This window comes from Electrona antarctica (assembly GCF_951216825.1).
Source record: "Electrona antarctica genome assembly, chromosome: 21".
NCBI classification, from domain to species: domain Eukaryota; kingdom Metazoa; phylum Chordata; class Actinopteri; order Myctophiformes; family Myctophidae; genus Electrona; species Electrona antarctica.
In genome coordinates this window covers 33,631,914-33,648,161 of record NC_136802.1, presented here as the reverse complement: position 1 = coordinate 33,648,161, position 16,248 = coordinate 33,631,914, and the positions used below count along the sequence as shown (strand labels likewise).

Here is a 16,248-nt window from a genome sequence, read left to right as displayed (position 1 = left end):
TACCTCAACGAGAACATTAACGGTGACACGGCTTTGTTGGCTTCTAACAAAAGGGCCACAGTCCTATAGAGCAGGGGTTCTCAACGTTTTTGGCCGGGGACCCCCGAAAATGCTTTGGCAACGTCTCGGGACCCCCGCCCTGCCCCCTCCCGACCCCCAATATAAATTGACTGCTACAATAACCTTAACCCATTTTGGGCGGGAACCCCTTTTGGTGTTTTAAGCATTGTTATAATTTAGCTATTGAAAAATAGCAGATCTACAAGCTCATAGCGCGCCACCGAGTGGCGCGCTACGAGCTTGTAGGTCTGCTATTTTTGAAAAATCGTGAAAATAAAAATTAAAAAAAAATCTTTTTTTTTTTTGAAAATAATTTGGGGACCCCCCAAAATAATTTGGCGACCCCCCGAGGGGTCGCGACCCACGGGTTGAGAACCCCTGCTATAGAGCGCTACGGTAGCCAGCGGCTGATGGATATTGGCATATTGACCCACCGTTTATACAAAGAGCCCCAGTGAGGTCGCTCCAAGTCCAGACACATTATAAATGGACCTCTCACTATCTGCATGAAACAGGACCAAAAAAAAATCGTTATGCGGGGGAGTAGATATTTGGCCCCGGCGTGCCAAGGGAAAACGCTGTCTAGTTGGCTACGAACAGATACGCGGGAGGGGAGCATGGGGAATTGTAGTGGCGATTGAAGGTCGTGGGGTTTTGTGATTTTAAACCATTACGTTGTTGACTGACTGGAGTCCCCCAGGGTTCTATACTAGCACCCTCCTCCGTTTCTTCTCCCTCTACACCTGACGCCCTCAAGCCTGAGGAAGGTCGCAAGACCGAAACGTTGCTTCTTATTCTTAAATAAATGCTCTGAACCTAGCAATAATAACAATTAGCCCTTCACTAAGTCCCTCCCCCAACCCATCCTTGTCCAATAGGCACGTTAGCAGCGAAAAGAAAGCTTGACCTGCATAGCAACCGTTGCTAAACTATTTGGATTGGCATTGGACAATCTCTTTTTTGGGGTGGGATTTAGTGACGGGCTAATTGGGTCTCCTTTCAGATGTTGTTGGGGTATTTCTTTTTGTACATTTTGCACATATCTGGACTTTGTCCTCCTACATTTTAACCCGTCCGGGCAACTACCTAGCAGTGCTCGAGGGGGGAAGGGGGAGGGCAGTTGAGTCGCAGAACAATTTAACCCATTTTGGGCGGTCCCTCCTTTTCACATTGTATATGCCTCGTCATCATCGCACCTGCTCCAAATTACCTACCAGGTGTGCAGAAGTCATCTCTCTATAAGTTCTCCCTCTAGTCTACACCAAATCTCTTCGCCGAAAATAGCTATTTGATATCTAAAGGTTCAACGCAAAAATAATACTGTAGCTGATCTGCAACCCCGACGTGGCGCATTGAGCTTGTCGATCACCTGCTTGTTGCTGAATGTTTGTCCCCAAGAACAGCTAGGGATGCAATTAAGGGCTCATGAGGTACAGTAGTGAATACATATTCGTCCATGCACCTTAAAGCCATTTAGACCCGAGGACGATTCTACAAAATGTCTTCTAAATCATGACAGTTTTCTGAAAAACCTATGTTTCTATGTCAGTGGTGCTCAAACATTTTCATGTCGAGGACTAGCAAAATTAGATGTAATTGAAAATGTATGTAGTCTGAAAATATGTTGTTCCCGGGACCTCCCAGAAGCAAAGATTTGAGTTAAAAACGTTCGCTCTGAAAGAATATATATTCAAACATTTGCGCCACATTTAAAAAAAAAAGCAGATCTACAAGCTTGTAGCGCGGCACTCGGTGCCACTCTATGAGCTTGTAGATCTAGCTTAAAACATCAAGAGGGGTTCCCGTCATGAATGGGTCTTAGCCCAAACCACACCGGTAGGGACTCCTTGGGACAAAGACGTTTTACGGTCAACCACACCAATGCAACGCTTTGCAACTCAATGGGTTGCATTGGTGTGGTTGACCTTAAAAAAACGTCTCGTCCCGACCCTTTGGTGTGGTCTGGGCTTTAAGTCATACACTTATTGGTCTAGTTCAGTGGTTTTCAACCCTTTTCATATCAAGGCCCATTATTTATTCGGCATGTGAGACCCACAGACCACCATCTGATGACAATTTTAGCCTCTCAGACCCAAAAATAATGAATATTTTCTTACAGTTGGATAAGATTTTGTCCACAATTCCATGCTGTATTGATGTTGGTATGGTACCATTAGGAGAGATAACAGGCAAATGTTCAAAATAACAATTATTCTACATTCTCTAAATGTGTAGACTTCTTGTAATTAAGTAATTACAACTCTTGAGAGCGTAAAATTAAACCAAATGGACCCGGTTTTCATTTTACGCTCTCAAGAGTTAAAGATCTACAAGGCTCCATTTGGTTACCAATTCTCCATCATTTAGCTGGGGACCACCTGGAACCCTCTCAAGGACCACTGACCACTGGTTGAAAACCACTGGTCTGTGCAAACAATTGTACACACACACACACACACACACACACACACACACACACACACACACACACACACACACACACACACACACACACACACACACACACACACACACACACACTTCTCACCTTTTTATCATACGGCAGCATCGGCACCCCATTTGGCCAGCCGTGGAAAGGAGCTGTGAGGGGACATGAAAATAAAAAGCATTATTCATTTAAACATTTTATCTCACAAACATACCCGAAAGCCGAAAGATGCAACACAAGGCACAAATGTCCTCAAAGTCACAGCGATGGGAATTTTCAAAACAGCAGGAAGAAGAAATCTTTGTCCAGCACCTGGGCTAGAGTGGATGTGCACGTACTATCACCTTTGTTAGTTTTCAAAACAGGCCAAGTCTCATTCAGCCGTGAGGTAGGTGACATTTTTGAAATGATGCGCGGGTCCCTCCCCTCATCGAGGAAAGGTTACTGCAAAAGCCCTTTCATGATTCGCATGAGTCTCTGGCCTGCCCAATCAACATCACAGGCAGCACACACTTGGACTGCAATTGACTGAGATGTTCACCTCACCTGACATGCAGTCTAGGGCTCCAACTATAGATGATATTCTTTATAGCTATTATTATACTATTGATTATTTTTTCAATTAACCCATTTTGACTTGGGAACGATTCTACAAAGGTCTTCTAAATCCTGACAGCTCGTAGCTTGAGCTTGTAGATCTGCTATTTTTCAATAGCTAAAGCATAACATAATGCTAACACCAAAAGGGGTTCCCGCCCAAAATGGGTTAATCGAATAATCGGGAAGTGCACATTCTTTAAAACATACGTTTTATTTTAAACAAATCAAGTGAAACCTGATTAACCGCCAGTATAAAACCCTGGTTTATACTTGGTGTCATGCAAAACTATAGTGAAAACAGCTTTTTCGATTTCGAACTTGATTATTTTAATACAATCTTGTATTCCTTTTGAATCCATTACATGCAACCGTTTTCCCTGTTCAAGAGGACTCTCTAGAGATATCCTGAAGATTCGGGTCCATCCATCAGGTTTTGCTTTGTCCTTGGTCTCTACGGCATTGGTACGTCGAGATGAAAACCGTGTCTCCCTGCATCTCAGATAAAGATGTTATTGTCATCCATCACTATCCTCTATCCTGTGTGCGTGCGTGCGTGCGTGCGTGCGTGCGTGCGTGCGTGCGTGTGTGCGTGCGTGTGTGCGTGCGTGCATGCGCTTGTGTGCGAGGATGGTGCGGTGACCTTTTCTCTCCTGCCGCCGGTGTGTCAGGAGGCTTTGGCATTTCATTGTCTGGGTAAATAATTAATCGCCAAAGTCTCAAATAGGTTGTCTGCCAGGGAGAGAGTCGGAGAGGGAGCAAGAAAGTGAGGAGAGAGGACACAGCCTCTCTCCTTGTAGAGAAGCAGGGGACGATGTGTGTTCCCACAAGACAGAACGCTTTCCAATCGTAACCCAGTAAGACCTCAGGCTACATTCTACAAATGTCCTCTAAATCAGTTCTCAAACCTTTTTTTCGTGCCAAGCAGGACTCTCCAAAATGATATGTATTATCACAATCTGAAAATGTCGTGCCCAGGAGACCCCCATAGAAGCAAACGCAAAAATGTTCAAAAATAGCGTATGTACAAGCTCGCAGTGCGGCACGAAGTGACACGATGTGCGCTTGTATATCTGCTATTTTTGAGAACCACTGTTCCAAACCACTGTTCTAAATCCTATATGAGTTTATACTGTATATAGCTAAAATGGCACACAGATGCTTGTAGGGTTTCAATGGGGTAATTACCAGCCAACACCCCGACCCTGTGGGGCAGTGGACACACATCAGTTACCTCTTGTGTAACCCGCAGCGCACCGAATCACAGCCGTGCCAAAGAAAATATACAGGAATTTGTCTCTCGAGGACTCGGCCGGGAGTCATTGGTGCAGTCAGTGACACTAAAGGCTGATTTGATTTGTATGTACTTGGTTGCGTGACGGTTGTGTCGGCTCCAAGATGGCACGCAGCTATATACAAGCTCGTTCTGTAGACGAGTGGTTCTCAAACATTTTCGTGTCAAGGACCCTCAAATTGACGGGGGGCGGGGACCCCCAGAAGAGAAGATTTATGTTTAATATTATCAGAATTATTCAAAGGTTTCCAAGCAAAAAATATTATGAATAATAAAATCACACCTGTGTGAAGTGAGGGGCGTGCTTATCATCATACGTCATCATGCAGCATCACCTCATTCTCAACCAATGGCACGTCTCCCACCCAATCATGTCGGGCCAATCACAATTTGGCTAAATAGTACTTCCGGGCCAGCAAGCCATTTATAATGTCTGTTCCTGTTAGCTGTTGTGGACGGTAAAACAGAAATGACACGTGGATACTGTACCAGTCAAGACCAGTGAAGTTCATACCAAAACACTGTGATGGATCAGGCTGAAGCTCTTACAACCATAAATCTCCCTCTGTCATTAATCCTCTACTCCTCTGTGAGGCTCATTATCGTCACTGTCTGTCACGGCACAAACCCTCTATCGCCATATTTCAACATTACATGTTTTTTTTCTCCCATTAATACACCCTCCTCTCCTTCATCATCGTACTACAGTGTCACGCAAAAGGAGCAAGATAGCTGATCTACAAGCTCACAATGTGCCGCGACGCAGCACATTGTGAGTTGTAGATCTGCTTTTTTTTTTTTGGAAATGAAGGTGATTGCTACCTGTAATAATGCTTGTGTGGGACACTGTATTTTGATCAAGCAGCCTATACATAGGCCGTTAATTTACAAAAACAACAAAGTTAAACTTAAAATATTAAGAATGGAGGTCTCTGCCCAGCAACGATTTTCTGAAAAATAACAGTTTTGGACATACAAGGTTTCCACTCGACAGCAACATTATGATAGTAATGTATGATGTAAGAGTTAAAGGTCTGGTGACATAAAACAAAGTTTTTGTAATTTTTCTTAATTTCTTTTTAGGTTTTCTGAGCTCAACAACCTGAACGTTTAACATTCCGTAGATTTTCTGTGTTTTTTCTGGCTCAAACAAGTGCTCTGCTTTGCCTGTGATGTACAGTAACAGTCCACGAATCCCATATATGACATAACAATTTGCCAGCAGAAGGATTTTGCCTGTTTTCATTGCAGCTCAAAAGGCTTAAGAACACACAGAGAAACCCCAGGCCACAGAAAACCCACTGAATGTTCAAAGTTCAGGTTGTGTGCAGGGTGTAATTGAGGTCATAAAACCCAAAAGAAAAATGAAAATGAATGTCATGAAACCTGTAGTTTAAATTGTGCTGTGTGAATAATGGCCTAGACAGTATATGGCTTTTGTATGAAAAGAGAAGAAAAAGGCTGCACACTCATAGCCACGATGCTGGAAGTTTATGAACAGAAACCAACGTTTCGACTAGGGCTGTGAATCTTTGGGCGTCCCACAATTCGATTCGATTTTCGATTCTTGGGGTCACGATTCGATCCAGATTCAAAACGATTGTGTATTCAAAATGATTCTCAATTCAATACTACAATACAATACAGCTGTGCTGATCTGAAGTGACTACAGTAACTTGAAAATGACTGAAGGCATGATGTTTACTGTGATTAGATTTTTGACACCCCTAGTTTCGTCCTGTAAGGTCTTCTTCAGGGAATGGCTAAGGCTTTTGTATGACTTGGCTTTTGATTTATTGATTTATTGAATACTTCATTAACAGTTCATTGCAAATACGAGCACAGGAAAGTACAGTTCAATGCAAGGTCTGCTCATAGGATTAAACACCCACGGAAAAGCACTATGGCCTGTTTCCATCGGGGTCCTTTGTATACTCAATTCATCAAACATAAGCAAAACTAAATCAGCAAGGATCTGCTGAGTTATGCCTGATTTATACTTGCCGTTGTGCTCAGTGAGATCAGATCTACATGCTCACAGCACGTCACGAGTGTGACACGCTGCTGTGAGCTATTTACGGCATGCCTTAACACATTCAAGCCTGACGTCGAATTAAAAAAAAAAAAGTTTTCTAAATCATGACAATTTTCTGAAAGATTTGAGGCACATTTTAACGATTTTTCAAAAATAGCAGACCTACAAGTTCATAGCGCGCCACTCGGTGGCGCGCTATGAACTTGTAGGTCTGCTATCTGTAGGTTAAGTGAGCTGCTATCAGTCCAATCCTGTGTACAATGTCACATTGTTGTTTTTTATTTTGGTTGTTTTTTGCATAAACATTTTATTTTTTATTATGGATTGTCGCTTAGGTCCCCAATTCCACCGAGGTAAGCGGAGGGCATGAGGAGAGGTTCCAGCATCAAAGACAGTACAGAGCACTGGGGGCAAACTGTGGTGGAAGGGAGGTATGTGTGCCTGTTTATCCTCTTAAACCCCAGGGGGGTCCAGGAGGGAAAATCAAAAATATCGGAGTTGGAACCTAAGACCTTGACCAGCCCCATTTACCCACTGAGAGCGGTTCATGAGGTGGACAGCCGCTGCCCCCGCCGGCGGGGGATTAGGGCTCAAGAGGTTATAGGCTAATTCAAGCTGATGTGATGACACCTGGGGTGGCATCAGCCCAGTGCTTAATGTTTGTTGAACCTCTCCTCAGGTGATAAGCTCACATCTTGGTGGAAGGATGCAGGATCGGGCGGTAAAAAGCGTTGCACACACACACACGCACACGCACACGTGCACACACACACACACACACACGCGCGCCAACATTGTAATTTAGAATGAGATGGTGGTGGCTGGTGAAGATTGCATGTTATGTTACTAATTGTAACTTTGTTTCTTCCATGGGCATTATATAGGGCTTTGCATGGACTCTGAATCACTTTGTTGGAAAAACCCCAGTCCGAGAAGAACTATTGATGATACCTGCCTCTGTTAAGTTCCCCCCACCAAAAAGCAACACTTTTTGTACTTGGTGTTTGCATGCCATAAGTCATTGTGTGATGTGCAATTTATTTGATTTCCCTAGTGGTTCTAGGAGAGGGTTATAGGTTGTGTTATTGAAAACACTGGAGCTGTTACACCACAGGCAACGTCTCTAAAGATCCCAGTGCAAAGAAACTTTACCCATTTTGACCTGAGATCAGATTCTAAAAATGTCTTCTACATCCTGACAGTTTTCTGAAAAAGCTGATCTACAAGCTCGTAGCGCGCCACTCGGTGGCGCGCTATGAGCTTGTAGATCTGCTATTTTTCAATAGCTAAAGCATAACATAATGCTAACACCAAAAGGGGTTCCCGCCCAAAATGGGTTTTAAGCACCTTTCTTTCCACCTCGCTATATGCTCTCGCAGTTATTCTCTTATAAAATGGATTCCTTTGCATTCGGAGCTGGCCTCTATGGAAATAGTATACTACGTAATGTACACGAACGTGTGTTCGAACGTTTTGACACTGTTGCTAAAAGCTATACCTGTCCTACTGTACCATTCTAGGCTATACCTGAACTCACCCATTATGATTACTTTTTATATTATCATATTACAAATATTATTGTGTTGGCACAGTGTCTGCGAAACATGTCTCACCATGCTCCTTGTACCTGAATGAGTATGTGGCAAATAAACGCTTCTTGACACCCTATACCCCAAACCCTAACCTTACCCTGACTGCACTCAGACAGGTGAGATAAAAAACCCATTTTGGGTGGGAACGCTTTTTGGTGTTTTAAGCATCATGTTATGCTTTAGCTATTGAAAAATAGCAGATCTACAAGCTCGTAGCGTGGCACTGAGTGCCGCGCTACGAGCTTGTAGGTCTGCTATTTTTGAAAAATCGTGAAAATGTAGTGCAAAGCTTTGAATATATTCTTTCAGAGCCAACGTTTTTAACTCAAATCTTTGCTTCTGGGGGGTCCCTGGAACAACATATTTTCAGATGGGGGGTCGGCAGCCAATTACATATAATCTTGGGGGGTCCTTGACATGAAAATGTTTGAGAACGACTGCGTTCTTCAGAAAACTGTTTTAGAAGACAATTGTAGAATCGTCCTCGGGTCTAAATGGGTTAACCGGCCAGGTATGTCGGAGCCTCGAGTGAGTCGACTCTTGACTGGCCACGTATGTGTCTTATGCCCCCCTTTTTCATGTCAAGCAGTGGCGTATCTACAATAAATCAATTTTCTGCCTGGCCAAAATCCATACACTGAGGACAAAAACAAGACCTGAGAACTATTAGTGGACAGCGGACTGTCCGTTGCGGTAGAGCACCCATTCGAATGCAAATGCATGCCTTTCAGCCTTTGTATCCTACTGTCTGGCAGGTATATCTCTTTGAAAACCTTTAGTGCTACTGATTGTGCACGACAATTAACACATCTTGGAATTCCTGGAAACGCCACTGATGTCAAGGACACCTAAATTGTTATGTATTCGACTGCGGACCCCCATGCGAAAAGCTTTTGCGCCAGGAACCCCCAGAGAAGAGAAAACATTATCAAAATGATTCCAAACGCTATTTTTCTAAAAGATATTCATAAATAGCAGATGTACAAGCTTGCAGCATGACACAAAGTGACGCGCAGTGAGCTTGTAGAAAGATCCACTATTTTTGAATAGCCAGCGTATAAATGGATAAAGTGGTAAAAAGACGTGATGTGATATTATTATTAACTCATTTCGCTGGGGACCCACCAAGGACCCCTGGGGGGCCCCAGACCCCACTTTGAGAACCACTACTAGACCATAGCATGTGCTTCTGATTCTTTTTTTTGGTAGTTATTATCACAGGGATCTGGAAAAACATCCATAACTACTATAGGTTTGGGCAGTCACCATGCAGCCTTGTGGTTACAGTGTCCACTGCATGTCCGCCCTGAGATTTGGAGGTCGGGCTTCAATTCCTCAGCCGGGTCATATACGGAAGACTATAAAAATGGGAGACGATGCCTCCCTGCTTGGCACTCAGCATCAAGGGTTGGTTTGCAAGTCCCTGCTTTATACTAGTATCGTGTCCAAGGGGTGCACTTGTACATCAAGCCAGCCTCATGCAACAGAAAGAGGAGATATATATATAGGCCCCTGCAGTGACGTAGACTCCGTGGGGGCGGCGGGGCTCGAGCCCCCATGAAGAATTATGGGGTGGGCCCCGTTGCCTGTCCCCTTGTACACATGCAGATCAGGCATTCAAATGCTAATCTTGTTTTCACCTGCCAGGTGGGTATGCATACAGTACTGCTGTACTCTGCTTAGGCTACTTGTTCACAATGAAAAGGAGTAGCCTACCAGATGACTCAGTGCAATCATGGCATTTAAACATGCTCTTCTGTTTTGTTTATAATCTAAACACTGTGACACTTTAAAAGGTGTTTTAGTGTTAAACGAAAAAAACAACTGGTTTTCCCCGCTGTGGCGCGGGGGGGGGGGGGGGCAGCGTGGGGTAGGGGGGGGACAGCGTGGGTGGGTCTCGCCCTATGGGCTACAATGCGTGCTATGGGAAGAATTGGCCAGAATCTATCTATTTTTATTTTTTCACATCTTCATACATACACTAGACTATAAGTACTGTAGGATGAATGGGCAACTGTTGTATAATTGTATATCAATATTGTGGATATGAGACTAGTCTGGTATTTTGAATTACATATCGTAATATTGTGATATGGCAAAAAAAGGTTAACCGATAGCCTTAGAGTACTTAGGACGCGTACCGATCTAATGCCTTTCTCTGGTTTGATTCCCAGCCAGCCGGACCATTTTGCTGAATGCCACTATTTCTCTTTTTCCTGCCTCTTTCCACAGAACGCCCAGTGAAATGACTTTTCACTTTTAAACACTTAACACTTATTAAACCCTACTTAGTTGTCCGGGGTCTCCCAGGGATCTATCTAAACTAGGTCTGTCCGCTCCTGTTTTCCCTCAACTTCAAATCTCTTGGCCGACAATAGAGGGTATGCGTGTGACATCATCATCAAACCCGGAAGTTGCAGGCATGCCTACTGAGTGGCAAAAAACTACTTTCTGGCCTTGACAGCCCATACATCCAAACAGAAAAGTCCTATCTGATTGCATTAAACAACATTAAACAATGTTAAACTCACTCTGCATGTTGCTTTGCCACTCGATTTGCCACTCGATGTGCCATTTCACTTTAAGCATGCGCATACCCTCTATAGCGCCGTGTGCTGCCGGAAGACTATGGCCGTTTTAAAGCAGAAATAACATGCATTTTTTAATATTCAATATATTGTCTAATGTCTATGTACCTCAAACTTATTTCCAATGGTTTGAGCCATCTGATATTTAAGTCCATGGCATTTCTTTTTGCCTTCTGAAGCAGTTTTACCTGCAGTACCACAATGTCCTGAAGTGAGGGGCGCTGTTGTAATCCAAATGATCGTTTGATGTGTGACGTGTAAGTGTTCAAAGGGATTCAATGTAGTTATTATTCAGTCACAACCAGCTACTTTTCATTGACTAAATATATTATTTATAATAACCACAGACAAGCGTAACCACTTTCAACCTAACGACCACATTTTGGTCATGTCGTTATAGGCAAAATGTTTCAAAAATCATCACAAAATGGCAAAAAATTGGCAGATCTTCAAGCTTTGACGCAATGTGAGCTCGCAGATTGGCAATTTTCACTGTCACATGACAAAGTGTACAATAGGGCTTTCATTTACGGAAAAAACATGAGATGAAAGATGAAAATGGAGATATAAGGTTTCTGCCTGACAGTGACCAAAATGATAGGGGTGCAGTCAGACCTGCAGAAGGGCCTGGAACTAAAGATTGTAGTGTCTTGAAACTGGACGAGGAAATGAAGAATTTCTGCATGTCAGCAGTTCCATATTGGAAGGCAAATCCACTTAAAACTCGTTGTACCTCGCTTACTATTTCACAAAAGATAAAACTAAAGTTGCATTCAAGTAAGTTCTCATATACACGTAAGCTAATATAATTCACCAGATCACTTCACAATATCCATTATTGCACATTGTATTATTAATAAAATGTTTTTTTTCTTCTCTCTTTTTTTTTTAGTTGATTTATAGGCACATACAATATGTAGTATGGACTTCAGACATTGCTAGAGATCATTTTAGACTTTTAGTTTAGTCCAGACCAGTGTTGTTTTCGTCGATCAGTTTTCACTGATGAAAACTAAATGGAAACTAAATTAAAACTAAGCTATGGTGACTAAAACTATGACTAAATATACTGTCGATTTTACACTTGGGTGCATGCTGAAAATAGCCGATCTACAAGCTCACAACGCGTCGCAGCGCGTAAAATCAGCCATTACGACGGCATCAAATACATTTTAGTCGACTAAATCACCTGTAGATTTAGTCGACAAAAATCTTATGATATTTAGTCGACTAAAACTAGACTAACACTAAAACATTCAAACGTTTCAAGAGACTATGACTAAAACTAAAATAGAAATTTGCTGCCAAAAACAACACTGGTCCAGGCGTGGTTCCTAAACACCTCCATCGAACCCCAAATAGCCAGCCTCTGGCTGCAGCCTACAGTATATATATTTGGCTGCAGACCCTTATCTGAAAATGTTTTGTGCCAGGCAGGGACTCGCAGAAGAGAATTCTGTAAAAAGAAAAAGAATACAAAAAAAGTTCAAGAACAGAAGTTGTACGATATATCTGCTATTTTTGAATAGCCAACACTAAATTCTAAAATGACACGGATGCTTTTCCTGGTTTTAATGGGTTGAAATATATAGTAAAAACGAAATCCTTTCCAAAAATGTCCACACTTTGAAAACCTGTGGTTTAGCACTGTATATATGCTAGATCTGTGCCACTGTAGAACTTCACCACGACTGTGTGTATATACTTTTGTCCTCATGGTGCACTTTATACAACCAGCAGACAGGTCTGCTAACAGCTGTCTGTCTGCATGTGTGTTGGTCGGAAAAAAAGTGTTGGGTTGCAAATTTGCAAGGCAAAAGGTTTTCCCTGGGTCGGCCGGGTGCTGACAATGTGATTGTAGAGTGTTACCTGCCTCGGGGAGGCCATTCTGCTGCTGGTCAGCTGAAAGTCACAAAGTCATAAGGGCTACGAGATGACAACATGCACACACACACATGCATGTGCGCGCACACACACACACACACACACACACACACACACACACACACACACACACACACACATGCATGTGCGCGCGCACACACACACACACACACACACACACACACACACACACACACACACACACACACACACACACACACACACACACACACACACACACACATTTCGATTTCTTTATTTGAATCCACAAATTACAATTAATTTTACAAGGAGACAAATATAACGGGGTTGACAGTTCATGTTCACTTAAGGATACACATGGCACCTCCTCCTCCACACAGACAAACTGCCTATAACAGCCGAAACAGAGCAGTATTTGGCAAGTTGTTCGGCTTTACTTTTTGTCATGCCAGCTATTCTTAGGCCACTCATGGTCACTTTATGCACATGGCCCAGGCTTCCGAATATAAGTATGGCAAATCTACAGCGATACCCCAGGTTTGTTATACTTCCAAGTAATGGTTGATACTTAGAGTGTTTATGCACTCATGCGCGTGCGCACACACACACATGCGCGCGCACACACACACAATCTTAGCCAGGCTAAAGAAGCTTAACTCCAGATACTAGGACTGCCCTGATAACCAAACAGTGTTGGCTCTAAAAACGTCAAGGACCACTCCCAAGAACTCGGCGCGAGGACGAAACAAGACAAATGTTCCCTGTGTTTAGACTGAGTTAATACTGTTGGTTTGGCTCCAGTGCGTCTACATGCAGGACAGGTGACATCATTGTGACAGTGTGTTTAAAGAGCAAATACTTATTAGATACACAGCGAGAAACAGGAAAGTGACCAGGACATACTATAAGTTAACTACGCTAATATGAATATAGATTATGTGTCAACCTCTCTCTCCACACACACACACGCGCATGCACGCACACGCGTGCGCGCGCAAACAATCTACTCTTTATCATGCAATATATCGAACCTCTGTAACCTATTGAACTACGACTGGTGTGTTTCACGTACATGTGGATGGAGATGAGAACATGATGGAACCGAACGGATACAACAGTGTACTGTCTGTATCTTAACCCATTTAGACCCGAGTTAAAAACATTCACTTTGAAAGAATATATATTCAAAGATTTGCGCCACATTTTTACGATTTTTCAAAAATAGCAGACCTACTAGCTCGTAGCGCGCCACTCGGTGGCGCGCTATGAGCTTGTAGATCTGCTATTTTTCAATAGCTAAATTATAACATCATGTTTAAAACACCAAAAGGGGTTCCCGCCCAAAATGGGTTAATGTGGGTACTGTAAATCAACTGGTAATTAGAGACAGTGTATATCCACACAGGCAAGAGTCATTTCTCCACACAATAATATTGGGCCTGTGAATGAGACACAGTCTGCCACTGTGTTGACGTTGTACAGTACTTCTTGGCCTGCAGGCTACGGCGGTGAATTACGCCGCATGACAGCAGGGAAGTCACCAGCAATTTCTATATTATTAGTTTTATGTCCCCCAGCAGCACTACAGTACCATGACAACAAACACCCTTCACTTGGGAAACAAACTATAACCAATAGACTTCCTCCTCCACCGAGTAGTGTTTCTGTGTTATTACAGGCCAGCTCGCAGAGTTTATACCACACAAGCTGTACAGTAGACTACAGATAGCTGAAGTATATAGTGTACATGTGTGGAACTAGCCTCGCGTTGCGATACTAATATACCACTGCTCTGCACTGCCTCGGGCAATATGCATATGCATTAGAAGGCAGCTGAAGTCTGGCTGCGCCAGGCTAGTGTGGAATTGGGTATGTATTTATCTTTTGAATTTTTATCCCACGATTTTGTAACCCATTTTTTCACCCAATGTCAATCATTTAATGTAATCCTGGGCGCTACACTTCCTCTGCCAACCTGGGGGGGGGCAGCGGACTGACCTCATGCTTCCTTCTATGCATGAGGAGTCCAAGCTGCTTCTTTTCACCTGACAGGGGAGAGTTTCCCCGGCCGGACGTAGCGAGTGGAAGGAACGCGCTATTCCGACCAGTTCCTTTCCCCTCCATCAGGCGCCCCGGCTGGCCAGGGGGAGGTAGTTTAGAGACCAGGATTACTGCATGATTTTTGTGAGGGTACCTACCCTATAGGGGACACGGGGAGAACACACAGAAAGAACTCCACACAGAAAGGCCCTTTACAATTGTGTATGTATTTAGACTGGATTTATTTAGACTTATTTAGACCAAACACAGGCTTTTTTCTTTTATTTTTTTAATTTATTTTCACCTGGATGCACTTACTGTACCATACATACAGTACAGTACAGTAAGTGCTCTGATGATTAAACACTTGACTGAGTGCCATGGAGCAACTTACAGTCATGGTGTGTAACATAATGTAACTATTAATCTAGATAAGGATAATAAAAGGCCTTCACACCTACAGGATTAGTCAGAGATTCAAAGCAAATCCCGTCAATAAAAGGGCTTCCAAGACCAGCCACAGTCCTTACGGTAAGCAATAATAGCTGACTCATATTTGCAGGAACAATCCAAATGACCAATCATGCAGTGGCCTTTGGAGAGTTTCCAAATGTCGTAATGAGAGGTTGAGAATTCAATCTGTGTCAAATGACGATCATTCATTTGGATATATTGGCCATTGTTCGTAGGACATAATAGCCCCTTTATCTGCCCCTTACTTATGCCAGCCGATTATATTGCCCCTGTATTTATGGCAGGGGAGAGATAGGTGGTGGATTACTGACGGAGAGGAATGTCAGCGGTAGCACCTTGGCTCTCTGTATTCTGCCCTCTCTCTCTCTCACACGTATGGGTTTCTTCGGAGGGTAATGAAACGTTCCATCTTGGAAAAGGAGGTGCAATAAAAGTGAGATTGCTGCAGATTGTTTCCCTAAATGTGAATTGGATTGAGGTCCGGGAAAAGCCTGCAGCCATGGCAGTCGAGGCCAATAATTGCTGTGGGCGGGAAAGTCTTCTTTGCAAGGACAACTTTTTGTTTTTTTGTCAACCAAGGTTCATGTTTTAGGTTGTTATTAGAGAAAGAAAAAGATGCACAAACTCAAACTCAATATTAAGTTTGTAATGATTTCGAAACTAAAGAATTGGTAAAGGCACTGCATTTTTATAGCACCTTTCTGCAAAGCGCTTTACAATGTAGACAAGACTAATCCCATCCACCCACCGATGGCAGAGGAAACCATGCTATAGGCACCAACCTGCTCATCGCAGTCCGGTGTCTTGCTCAAGGACACTTTGACACGCAGCCAGGTGGAGCCGGGAACCTGCTGATTCCAAGACGGCTGCTCTATAGCCACTGCCGCTCCGAATTCAATTCGCTTATTTTTCATTATACTAGTAAATAAAATCATGTAAAAGGACATACAATGAGTGCTGGCATTTTCTTCACCTCAACTTATATCTTCGAGCCTTGCACCTAGAAGGATTTTGTTTGAACCTGGAGTGCTGCGGGTTGTCTGCTACGGCAGTACTATTCTTTCATTATACTAGTGGACAAGAGATGCAGTACAAGTAAAAGACAAGTCATGTTACACTTAGTTGCATGCTGAAAATAGCAACAATACATTCTGAACAGAACCAGTATCTTTTACTAGGGCCTTCAAATACAGAGCTTTTTTACTAATAAAATAATATTAAAGAAACGGTTAACTGGTCATTTTGTTTACCCA

At 43.0% G+C, this 16,248-nt stretch overlaps 1 long non-coding RNA gene across 1 annotated transcript in view; it reads right to left on the bottom strand.

Moving 5' to 3' along the window:
- The window catches only part of LOC306914184, a 36,735-nt gene that overhangs the window by 7,276 nt on the left and 13,211 nt on the right, over positions 1-16,248 (bottom strand). Inside the window, exon 2 of the long non-coding RNA XR_013788663.1 lies at positions 2,609-2,661. This is a non-coding gene — a long non-coding RNA (uncharacterized lncRNA). The remainder of the gene's footprint in view (positions 1-2,608; positions 2,662-16,248) is intronic.